Below are 13,508 nucleotides of genomic sequence, written 5' to 3' on the forward strand. Positions count from 1 at the left end.
AAAAAAAAAAAAAAAAAAAAAAAAAAAATTAAAAAGGCCCAAGGAAAAGTGCTTTCACACCCACCAGCGTCCCAGCCCTCGCAGCCTCTCTGCATGGTCACCCTCCAGCCCACGGGGCAACCCGCAGCCACGGGCCCCTGGCAGCAAGCCCAGGGCACCGCCAGGAGCAGGGGCAGGAGGCTTTCTGAAGAGCAGAGGACAAACGTGAACAACAGGTGCTTCTTCCAGTCATGGAAATATCCGAGGTGCCTCCTCCCCACCCCCCCCCCAAAAAAAACCCCAAAAAACACCAAACCCAATAACCAAACAAAACACAAACCAAAAAAACCCAACAAAAGAAGACCAAAAACAAAACCCAGAAAATATTTCAAAAGATTCATCTGGAAGAAATGTTGGCTAGGAAGTACCTGGGATTTGCTCTTTAAGCTCCACCGAGGGGGTGACCGTGAACCCCAGGAGAGATGTCTCCAACCATGAATGGAGAACAGACCGTCCTCGCGAGCGTGCCACACAGCCGTGAACAGCACAAGTGTCCTGCCAGGGACAGGTGGAAACACAACTAAGTGGCAAGGCCTGACCTCACGGTGGGAAAAGCTGTGAGACAACCTAGTGGTGGTGGCTTCTTCTAGCATTAGCTCAGGCGCCTGAAAGATGGTGAATGGCCTCAGAGATTTCACAAAAGTGCTGAGTGGTGACATGTGTGGCTAATGTTCACAGACACCCTGTCCTATGAGAAAGAAAGAGGTCGTTCAAAATGAACCATTGGCTAAGTAAGTAGTGTGAGGAAGCAACACTGCTTTTGTAGACCACTGCCCTCCTCTTGACAGGGACCTGGGCTTGACAACTCACAGTAACAACGATGCAGTCTGGCAGGGACTAGCATAATGAACATAAAGCTGGCCAGAAATTTTTTTTCAGAATGTTTTTTTGTCTTGCAAAATGCTGTTTTCAGCAAAATCTGAACATTCACAAAAATGTCAAAGTTAATAAAATGGGTTTTCTGTAAAAAGCTTACCCAAATCCTTCTGCTTAATGATGTCTGGATGGGATGAGCGTAGCAAAATAAGGGGGCTGCTTAAGGCAGAGTTTGGGACTCTGGGTATGCAAAAGTCTGTTCTGCAAAAATCAAATTGGTGCAGAAGATGGTCCAGAAGACACTCTGCTATTTCCTTATCACTATAAGGAAAGCGGATTAAACCCTATGGATTAACTTCCCTACTCTGTTTTGGGTTTCCCTTCATTTTGTAGTGTTGAAGATTTGGGATTTGTTTTTCTAAGAAAAACATTAAACTATCAGCTTCTGATGAATATTTCAGGCACAACCTCATCCAGTAGCCATCACTTCCTGCTTAAATATTCCAGGTTCATCTGTCCAGTGCATCTCCATGTGCTGAGTACATGCACTTGATGTACTGCTGAATGTTCCAGGTGGTGTGGAGTGATTAAATGTCATGCTTTTTTTTTGGTGGTGTCCTACTTTCTGTGAGGATTCAGGTGGTGTGGCCAACTGCTAATAGCAAGAGATACTAGTACTCTCATCCTGCTTTCCTCAGCTTATTAAAAGATTGTGTGCTGATAAATACTTTTCAAATTCATAATTCTCATGAGGTGCCACAAATAATTTATAAGCATCTGTAACTTCCTATTTCTCAACCAAGTCTACTGAGTACAGTTGTGTTTATTAATGATGCTTCCAAAACAAGCTTGAATTTTTAAAATAAAGCCTCTTTAGTATGCCAATACATGTTCGGAGCAGTCAGAAAAATGCTTAAATGCATGAAAGACCTGAATATCTCTAAGATGGCTGAATGGAAATTTTCCTGAGTTCATATGCATGAAAACACATCAGAGTTAGTATAAATGAGAAATTTTAGCTCAAATACTAGTTGTCTTTCAGCATCCCTAGCAGAGGGACTTGACCTTGGTCTGAGCAGAGGGGCTGGATGGGATGGGCTCCAGAAGTCCCATCCCATCTCCATTGTTCTGGGATTGTGTGGCATTATCTGAGAATTTGGGCCAGTGATTTTGAGATGGGGCTTTTCGAACGGAGCTGCCCTTAGAAGAAATAAACATTGCAGACAACAACGACAGATTGTGCACTTGTCTCATTAATTGGCTTTACTTAGGATGCAGTGCCCATCCTGAAATCCCTCCTGGTAAACATGTGTGTCCTAGTTTTTGGCTATGGCCGTCTGATCACCCTCAAGGTAGATCACACCTGCCACACTGCTGCATGTACCAGGTACTTCTCTTTTAGTTCTCCTAGTTTTCTGAATGTTAGATCAATAGAAGTAAGTATTAGAGTATGAGCAATGGAAAATGAGAGGATAAAGTGTTGCTCTTGAACATCCTTTAGATTATATACTAGCCAAATAAAATGACTGCTACCTTTTTCAGAAAACTGCTTAGAGGAGGCTGGAATATGTGTTTTGTTTTCTTACAATTGCTGTATGGCTTTGTAAAAAAAGGTCATTCAAAAAGCTGCTCTGCAACTCTAATATTTGACTGGGCATGCTGTCACCTAAAATTATCTCACAGGTTTGTGAAGACAGGTGAGTGCCTCATCCTGGTTACTCATGTCTGACCCATTTTTGAAGAGCAATTTTTTTATCATTCTGTCTTTACCATCAGTGCCAAGCCTGTTAGCAGAAGCAGCCTCAGATACATGACCATGCTTCAGGGACATATTTGTTTGTAACTTTAGGAAAGTTACACGCTCAACCATCTCAGTTCTCTTCTTAGCCAGAGAGTATGATTGAAACAGTAGAGATATTTTTCTCTATTACTTGGCAATGCCCTACAACCGACAAGGACAGAGAATGATTTAGTCTCCTTTTCTTGTCCAGCACAATCTGTCCTCATGTCCTCACCTCTGCTAACTCATCTGGCTTGCTGTGTTTATCTTGAGGTCATTTCTCTGGGAATGGGATTGAATATATGTAATCATTTTACTGAAATCACTGATTTCATCACTTGGTGTCTAGTTTTGAGTGGGACCTTTGAAATCAGGAACAGAAGTCCTGTCCACAGCCACCACTTAGTACCAGCAGGGCTTTCTTCAAATTCATGGTCTGAAAGCTACTTCTAGCCATGTGGTCTATAGGTAGTCCTCATATGGTTGAACTGGATGACCCTATCCTACTTCTCCATTAAATTTTGTATCAGCACTGTACCAGCGCAGATGGGAGTTTTTGAATGATGGTAACATAAGGGATATATGCCTGTGTGTGCATAAAAGAGAGGCACATCCCCAGTCCATTGTAGTCATTCTGTCATCCTTACAGCAACAGAGAATGGAGACCCCTTTGCCTGCTGGTTATTCTGGCATTCATGACTCAGCTAAGGATGGGCTGAGAGTATCAAATAGCAGCGCTGTCAACCACATCTCCTGCCATCATGATGATCATATGTCTTCAGGTGCTTCCTTACAAGTAAAATACAAATAGCCACTTGGATTCCAAAGAGGCCAAATTTATTGCTCTGTAGGAGCTACGTGTTTGCCACTTCAGTGTAAGTCCGTGTTCCTGCGAGACCGAGGCAGTGTTGTTTCTGGTTGTAGTCTGCCCTCTCCCTCACGCCCCATGTTGTTACACACCATTAATATCACTGTGGCCAGAGTGGCAGGGGAGAGCATTTTCACACAACCTTCAAGCTTTTGTGCAGCTGATCAGAAAAAAAAAAACCAGACGCTAAATCTCTCCATGCCTCTGGCCCAGCGAGAAAGATTGTAATTTATTTTGCTTTAATTCCACAACACCTGAACGCCAAGCATGACTTAAGGTGAGGAAGAGCCCTTTTTCTTGGTGGATGGGAGCAGGACCGACTGAGTGTCTCTCCAGACCAGGCTGTGGGATGGGAGCTCCAGCCTTGGAGGCACATCCACCTCCAGCTTTTCTGTCCCCACAAGCTGTGGACACAGGGTGGGCTGCAGAAAGAGCGAGCTCTTTTTCTGTCCCTGTTGGGGGTGGTGGTGGTGGTGGTTGTTCTTGTGCTAGCTGAAATTTCTGGTGGGCTTCCGAGTGTTTCTCTGCTTCTCAAGGTTTTGTGTCCAGGGCCTGAAGCCATTCTTCCACCCCATGTCCCAGGTCCCTCTCTGTGCCACCGCTGGCCACTGTCCTGTGACAGGGGAGAAGGGAGTGCACAGCCACTGAAGCTAATCAGAGAAAGTTCCTGCCTGTGAGAGCAGAGAAAGTTCATGATGGATTCTCTTGCCCTCATTTCCAGCTCTGCCTGGAGGTGTGAGTCCCCGGGGTAGTCATGTCTGCAGTCAGTGCCTGCTCCACTGGCTTGAGAAAGATCTGAATCACACTGGCAGGGTTTTTGGTAGGGTAACTCAGAGAAACTCTACACAAGAATAATCTCTCCCCTTCCTTCCCCTCCACGCTCTTCCTTGGCTCTTCTGTAAGCAGAACACGCCATGAACTTCACCTTCCCTAGAAGGAAATTCAGGAGTGTGCCTAGCATATTTCTACAGCAAAACCCACCAACTTTATGCCCTGCCTCCTCTTTCCACAACCAAACTGTTACACAGAAATATTCCCTGATTCTCAGAGTTTATAATCTTTTTTTCCAAGGGAACAAATAGAGATATTCATAGCTTTTGAACAGCAGCAGAAATCCATTAAATTGCTGTGTGCAAACTTGTCAGGAACTTGTTCCTTTAGCAGAGGCACATTTCAGAAGGCTCTGCACTCACTCCAAACCTATTTGGATTCAGTAAATGCAGGTGCCACTGAGGCATTAGGGTGAGCAGCACTGGACCCTAAGCTTTAGATCTAGCAGGGTGACAGACAAAAATTTCTCTAAGCTTGTCGTCTCGAAGTTAGCCGGAGATATTAAGTCGTTCCTAGCACCAGTTAGATCTCCTTTGAGTCTGCTCCGAATGAAGGAACAATGACAGTGCCCTGGGACTGGGATTTATCCATTCCCAGCAGCACAAACTCCTGCACAGAAAAATCTGTACAACTCCTGTGCTAATACTAGCCACTCTATGCTTTTCAGTGAAGGTGTTAGTGAGAGCTACACTGAGGACATCAATTTCATTACTGGTACAGGTTTCTACCCTTAAGAAAGTCCTGCTGACCCAGGCTAAGGTCACTCATCTCAGAGCTGATGCTGTTACCATGGTCCTGCTGTGTATTAAGGGACACTACATAGAAAATAGTGTGATACAAGGAGGGAGAGAGAAGGAGAGAGACCAAATGCATAGTGCAGGCATGCTCACAGGATGTGCATGCTCTCTAAGCAGCACTTATTTGGGACGTAGCTGTCATCCAGCAAGCTGGTAATGTCTAACAGCTCCTGGGTTTACATCTGCAAGCAGGCATTTTCACTTCTGCAGACAGAATCTGAGTGATTTAAACTATGAGAATTTCCACTCAGTCATTTTGCTTCTGGCAAAGATTAATGCTTGTTGTTTAACAAAAAGAAAAAAAAAACAAACAGAAAAACAAAAAAACAACAAAACCCAACATATTCTCTCCATTTATCCCTGTTGTGCAACTGGATGAGAGAGAGGGTAGGAAATTAAGGCTTTTACACTGTTTCTTGATTTCAGTGTGCCCAGAAATGTGATGTTACATACTACTTACCTGTGTTTACATTAAGATATCACCTACCTGAAAATCCAGCTGCTGCTATATATACCGTCTTAGTTACATCCTGTGGCCAGATGGTTTTATATTCAGAAGAGCTCCTGAAAACTACTAATACATCTGTATCAATGATTCATTTTTCACTGAGGCAGTGACATCCTAATCTATGGACCAGATGGAGTGGGGCCTTGGGCAATTGTAATCAAAGAGCAACAGCCACAGTTTGAAGGAAAGTGATTCCCAGTTGGTTTCCTATTAAATGCTTCTATTTTCATTTTGTTTTGACTCAATTGTGTGCATCACCATGGCCCACTGAACACATCTGGCTGACATCTTAGATGGCATACCCAGCACATTACTGTGTTTGCTCAAAGTTTCACTTCTTCCAAAGTCAATGGCAGTGCTCTGTGATGATTTTATCCTTGTCCTTAGGTGGAGTTGGGGGAACAAGAAAACCAGTCACAGGCAAAGGCAGGCTGAGAAAATCCATCACTGTAATGATGAACCACTCCCCTTCCTCTTTCCAGCAAAATATCTTTGCCTCTATAGAAGCTAGAAGATTAATTTGTCTTGGATTCTGAAGCACAAAATATGGATACATAGAGTACAATCCCTCTGAGTTACTATAAATTGGTCTAGTTGAGTCTCTGCCAAAAGATATATCCCACATCTAATACTGACAATGACCTTTGCTTAGAAATTGTTACTGGCCATTTCATCGGTCTGTGAAATAAAGGTCTTAATGTTTTTGGGTGTTGGCGAATGCATAACTGTACTTTGTTTTTCCTTTTAGATTAGTTAAATTAGAATAAAATTTGATATTCTGCTTTTTCATTGTCTCCCAGCTTTCAACTATTTCAAAGGTAATCTTTTCACTCTTCCCATAAGAAAAAAGTTGCTGGAGTTACGGATCCTGTCAGATATATACTGCTTCCTTAGGTTTTGGAAGACATTAGAGAGTTCTTCCAAATGTGTTTTCTGTATAAACTCTAGCTTTTCAGCAAATGTATTTCAACAAGCTCTGTGGCTAGTTTGGTGTTTTACATTGTGTTTATCTTCCAGAAAGTTACTTAATGATATGATTTTTAAAATTGTTGTTATTCTTGTGTTATTAATTGACATGCTAATTATAACACAGACATTGCTTTTGAGTTCCATGTAGTTTCTTCCACTGCATCCAGTATATTTTCTTTGAATTTGTATCACATTGTGATTTGGTGTCAGTTCAAACGTTGGCTTTGCATTTCATGCTGTTCAGACATTCTTTTCACTTAATAAGCTGCTTTAAGGATCTATGATAAGATGATGCTGAGGGCAGTGTAAAACTCTGGGATTCAACTAGGCTGCATTAGAACAGCCTTGTGTTTTACATTAAATGAAAGTGGTTTGAGCCACAGTTACAAGCCACTACTTGTTATCCATGCTCTCCAAATTCAGAGGAGTTATTGACTCTCCTTATATGACATCTTTGTGTGCTTTGTTTTCTTGCTTTCCCTTTCTGAGAACAGATGGGAAGAGTAATTTAAGTACTGAATACCATAAGGTACCTGGAGTAAAGTAAATTAAGGAAATACCATAAGTGAAAGAATGAAGCAGTTAAACCTCTAACAGGAGATTTACAATTAAAAATTAACAGATAAGCTTTGCCAAGAGACAGAAGTCACTTGGTCCAGTGTATCTTGCAGAGGATGGACAGGGCTTTCACATTAGAGATTTGTGGAGAATCCCAAGTCATAGAAAAGAGGAGACTCAAGACATCAAACATGCAAAGCAGTTTATCGATTTATGCACAGTGTAGCAGGTATCATAAGTTGAGATAATGTCCGTTATATGATGAAAGATGCAAGGAGTACTAGGGATTACCTCACTTTACAATAACATGTGAATACCAACAAAAGGAATAAATAGGATGTATAAAGAAAATAAGGACAGCACCACTTGCTTAGATGAAAATTTTATAGCAAAAATATACAACACAACAGCAAAAGATGAAATGGTTTAACTGGAAATAGGACATTTATTTTTTAACTGTTATACAGAAGCAAATGTGTTGACAGAAATACTTTTAGAAGATGCTCGTAGGAGAGTCACACATAGCAGAAAGTACGGAAACCAGAATGTACAGTGATAAGCTAATTAAGCACAAAGATGTGAACAAAACTGGAAAATAAATGGGAAATATATCGGGAAAAGCATAATTTGTAGTAGTGACTCAGGAGAGATCTCAAATGAATACAGAGCAGATCTGGAAGAGTCTCCCTTCCTTAGCCTCATGCTACTATTTCCTTCCTGCAATTCTAATTTTAGGAAAGATACCTTTAAGTCAAAGGCAAAGAGGAGATGTTAGCAGGATCATTGGACAGAGGATGTTAGAACAGGTACTGTCACGTTCCTTTTTGTGGGGACAAAGCACAGTATATCCTAGTGCCAGAACTGCCAGGACAAAGCTAAGCAAACAGAAAATTGTAGATAATGTAAATAATGTATGAATAAATTACATTAACATAAAAAGTCAAATGAGTAGATCATGGTGAGATGGCAGAGGGGGCCTGTCCTCCCCATAGATGAGGAAAATGAGATTCATTGGGAAGGTCGGTAACATAGAGACATTTTCCTCCAGTGTAGCTTTTTGCAGCAACCACCTGGAGCACTGCTGCGTGGTGATGTTTAATGGATGTGCAATGTTGATATTAATACAGAGTCTGAGAAAATAAAGGAGTTGATTAGGGGACTCTATTCCAGTAGTTCACAGCACAAGAGTTAAGTTATACACTTATTTCTCCAAGGACACTATTAATGGTGCAAAACAATTTCTGTGCCACGGATGCCAATGAAATGTGATATCAGTGTGTTCTAGTAAATAAAGAGATTTTGGCTTTAATTCACAGAAAGCAGTGTTTGCTGCAATTGGCCATGCCACACTCGCTAAGATGGTCAAGCCTGTTGCTCTTGAAATTACTGTTTGCAGATAAATGCACAGCTGGCAGGCATTTCGGGGGCCCAGACCCACTCCCAGCTACCTGTGTGCAAATGCAGTAGGTGCAGCTTAGAATTAGATTTTGTGTGCAATGATCAACTTAGAAAAACAACTAACCAAATATCCAAAGTTTTGTCCGACACTGAACAAAAGACAAACTATGATTGTCAGAGATATAGCTGAGAGACTGTAGAGAAAATAAATAACATTATTAGCAGAATTACTGTTAAAAACTATGTAAAAATTCTTATTAGTTAGGATCAAAGTGGAAGTGTGAAAGTCCTTCAGGGACTGAAAAATCTAAGCAACGAGCCAGGAAACTATTCCACAGACCATTAAAGGTACCAAGGAACCTGGTAAAACTCACCATCTATACTGAAAATGCAACTGATTTAGATGGTTCATTTGGATGATGGAGGACAAGCTGCAGAGCTGTGTATCTACTTGTGTGTGTGTACAGTAGTTGCCATCACTTTATTAAAACAGTGGGACACAAGCAGCTGTGTATTCACTGGAGACTGTGACCTCCAGCTATGTGATCATCTCCAAATCCAAGCAGGGAGGGAAGAAAGGGGCAATGAGTCTACAACTACCTGATGGGAGGTTGCAGAGAGCTGGGGATGAGCCTCTTTAACCAAGTAACAAGATATAGGACAAGAGGGAATGGCCTCAAGTTGCACCAGGGAAGGTTTAGACTAGATATTAGGAAGCATTTCTTTACAGAACGGTTGTTTGGCGTTGGAATGGGCTGCCCAGGGAGGTGGTGGAGTCCCCATCCCTGGAGGTGTTTAAGAGTTGGGTTGACATAGCGCTGAGGGATCTGGTGGAGTTGAATCACACTCACAGAATCATCTAAATTGGAAAAGACCTTGAAGATCCTCTAGTCCAACCATGAACCTAACACTGACTGTTCCCAACTACATCCAACTATTGAGAATGATCAGTGTTTTCTTCAAGTTTTTTTCCAACCTAGATGATTCTTGTTTCATACAGGACAGGTGTCAGCCTCAGGATCTGCGGGTTCATGGCTATGCGACTGCTTTGTCCCAAGCCAGTATCGCAGATCCATACAGCAGCAGCAGATTCCTTGCACCGATCCTGAAATGTTGCTAAGCATTGATTTAGAAAGGAAAATGTGGTCTTAAGACTACAACTTTGATAGCCAACCGCTGTGCAGTCAGGCTTTTTTTCCCATCACACACAGGCAATGGGAGCTGGACAAGACATAAGGCAGAGCTCTTTAAAGACAGGTACAATTTGATAACTTGGACTTGGCCAAACCTCACAGTTCACGACCCAACAGTAAAACTGGCAGTGGCAGTCCTGTAAATACGTTGGGTTGTCTCAGGTGTGGGTGCTGAGTCCCACCTCCACCACTGCACCTTGGGCTGCTCACACCCTGGGCAAGGCTTTATCCCACAGCCTCACAAGGTGGTGGGAGAGCCTGGACTGAGCATCAGTTACCAGATATTTCACTGTAATTAAATGTACATCCTGGTAATTTGGGAATAATTGTCTCTTAGGTTGATAGCCATTGATATCTTCCCTCACCAAGTTTATTTACTCCATTACATAGTTACTGTGTCTTAAACAGAAATCACCCTCAAAGTATCATCTAATTATCTTCTCATCATTCTGCAAATCTGTTTCATATTACCAATAATCTTATTACTACAACTGCAACATTCATTAAGCAAACAGAGGGCAATAAAAAGTACATGTGATAATAGCAATCAAATTAAGTTTGAATCTCACAGTGAGTGATGGATAATTCTGGAGGAGATTGTTCTCATAGATTTTTGCTCATTATTTTCTGAGAAAGGTTTAAATAGCTCAAGAAAATCCTGTTTCAGTTACAGAGTTCTTTTCTAGAGTTTGGCTATTTTACACGACCCAGTTATAAAAAAAAAAATAAAATATGGCACAGTCAGGACCAGAAATGGTTGCAGAGCCCTCCCCTTGTGAGCGGGAAGATCTCTCAGCAGAGACAACATTGCTGGGTTCCCATAGCAAACACGTTTTCACACAGGCCAGCCCAGAATGCTGCTGGAGACATGGTGAAGTTGAGCTCTGTCACAGCGATCCAATATCTTTTGGGTATGTCAGATGCTTCCAGGTGACAAACTGGATGGTCTTGCATGGGACTAGGAAGGCATCACTTTCTTCTTGAGATGTGGCAGCTCCTAATGTTGCACTAAGCAAAGCAAAACCACAGAGGAGTTCTGAGGCATCCATATTTAAAAGATTTGGAGCCTGATTCTCAGCTCGTGGAAGCAAATGGAAATGCATTCATGAAGAGCAGACAGCTAGATTTTCAAGCTGCTGTTGCCTATCAGCCGTGCCAGGTTATATTTAGCTCTGTTACACCTGCACAGAGCCACTTGAACATGTATCAAAAGAATTCCCATCCCCAGCTTTGATCCATACTGTCTAGTCCAACAACAGATCATCATTTGTCTCACTGGTAAAATAACTGCAGATAAATGTAAGGGTTTGGTTTTGGTTTTGGTTTCTTTTTTTTTCAGCTGCAAATACATGAAAATATATTTGGAACATTTTATGGGTACATTGCACACCTGATGGAAACATTTATGACTGCTTCCTCTCTGGGAACATCAAAAATATCCTCATCCAACTTCACTATTTTTATCAACTCCACTCTTATACTTGATGTACATTTTGGCCTGGAAAACCTTTTTCTTAGTATCACAGATGAGTTTGTGACCTCTTTGATATGCCTAGCCAAATGCCTGAAAAGGAAATCCAGCTCCTGAAGTGAAGTAGGGCCCATTAAATCAATGAGGGGTTGGTATGTTATATGCATGTGTGTCTGTGCAAATTACTGTATAAGAGAAGGCCGAGGCAGAGAGAGATGCTTGGATTTCATTTGGACTTGGAAAACGTTACTGGTCATTGTCTTTTTGTGCTGGCCCAGCCTCTTTCTAGTTTGTATTCCTCCAATTAATTGAAATCCCTTTTGTTTTAATATACAAGTTTGCATTTACCTCAGTAATTCAGTACTACTACTGCAAATATAATAGAAATATAGAGGTACCCAGCTATATTTTTCAGTAAAGTGGGCAAAGGGATAACAAATAAGGGTTTTTAAAAGTACAGAACTCTCCTGGATCCATAAAGAAAGAATAAAACAGGAAGTTGGAGAATAATATCCCACCTCTGCTGGTATAACTGCCTGTAAATCTCTTGTCCGTTTGTCATTCATGTTGTGTGACCCTTCTGTCTGGGCTACACTTGCCTATGACTATGTTCCTGTGGAGAAATACATCGCAGATAATGTATGCAGCCAGTTTTTGGAGAAACAAGGGGTATCCTAGGCCACAGGTGCTCCCACTATGCTGTTAAAAGTGATGTACATCTTCCAGTGTATGTGGAGGAACAAGAGGTTGAAGCTTTCCTCTGTGCAGCTCACCCGTAACTCATGTCTTGTGTTGCACACTGCCAGCATTTGTTCTGCTGCAATGCTGTCTGGAGATGCAAAAATACAATCAACTTCGAGAAAAAAACAACAAATGAGTTCACGCGGCTTAGCGTTTGCTACATGGTTAGGAATGGTCTATCAGCCCAGTGCTCTGCCTGGCTTCAGGTCCCATTCAGGACTCCGTTTCATCCTCCTCCTGCCTGGTGACAGAGTACCATTACTCTGTCTGGAGCTGCTGAGGAGGAGATGTTTCTTTTTCTGAGAGAGGTTTCCAATCTCCAACACCCTCACACTGCTTAATAGGGGCTGCCAACTCTCCTCAGGGCTGCAGGGGGAAGCAGGGACAGAGCGATACCTCAACAGCTCTCAGTGTGGTTCACAGCTTTGGAAATGAACTGTGAAAGACTGGAAAACAGTAACACGGTTACTCCGGGCCATTCTCTTCATGGGATGGAAGCTAAGCAGCAGACCATGGGAATAGGGTTTGCCCTCAACCTCCTCTGATCTCTGCAAGCAAGAGGCAAGTGTTTTCTGAGCTGTCAGGAGTGAGTGTGACAGCAAAGAAGAAATGAGAGAGGAAGGAGGACGAAGGGCTCTGCACAGAGATGGAATCCTTGAGGATCAAGCTGGCTAGCTGAGACCTTGGCTTGTTCGCAACAGCGTGCACTATTTGTGACTGGATGCAGGCAGCAAGGAGGCAGTAAAAGGCTTTTTAAGGTGCTGACACTTAAGGAGAAAATAAGAAAAAGAGAGATGCTAAAAGAAAAATACTTTGCCTTTCATTCTTCTGTTCTCTCACTTTTTCCTTAAATTTTATGGGATGAACTCATTCAATTTAAGTACTTGTCAGCAAAGGTCTGACAGGGCAATCAAGAGCCATCCACAGTGCTGGTTGGGAAAACCTCCCAGAGGCCAAGTGCTGACAGTCACCTCAGCACCGCCTGGGGGTAGAGCACTGCTCCCCTCCGCCTTTTCCCCTCTCCTCACACACGCTGGACAGTGAACCTGGTGCATGACCTCCTGCACCCCCATTATCGAGTCTTGAGACCCCCTGGGCTGCAGGAGCACACCCTGTGTTTGAGAATAGATGAGCATGTTACTAATAAATGTGTGACTCAGATCTAGCTCTGCAGAGAAGTCACCAGGCTAGTGAAAATTAATTTGTTGTTACCGGCAAAATGGCGCAAAGGCGGCTCTGGGGCTGTTTTATACAGACCGGGACAACGCCACCTGGCAACATTTGTAGTGGCACTACCTTAGTAGCCTTCACAATAACCTCTTGCAGATATTAGCCTCCATCCCTGCTTACTGTTGGGCAAAGAGAGGCAGGCAGGTGTGTGGCAAGGTTTCCTGCAAGGCCGCTCAGGATGGTGCTGCTACAGCTAGAGGAGGGAGGAAAGGCTGGCTGACTGCCCATCCTGAGACACAGCTTCCCTCAGGGCATCCTCCTGTCTCTGCAGATATGTTTCAACTTGCCAGGTTTAGCTTGGGAGCATTC

The sequence above is a fragment of the Athene cunicularia genome (assembly GCF_003259725.1).
Source record: "Athene cunicularia isolate RWA chromosome 1 unlocalized genomic scaffold, athCun1 chr1_part2, whole genome shotgun sequence".
Taxonomy (NCBI): domain Eukaryota; kingdom Metazoa; phylum Chordata; class Aves; order Strigiformes; family Strigidae; genus Athene; species Athene cunicularia.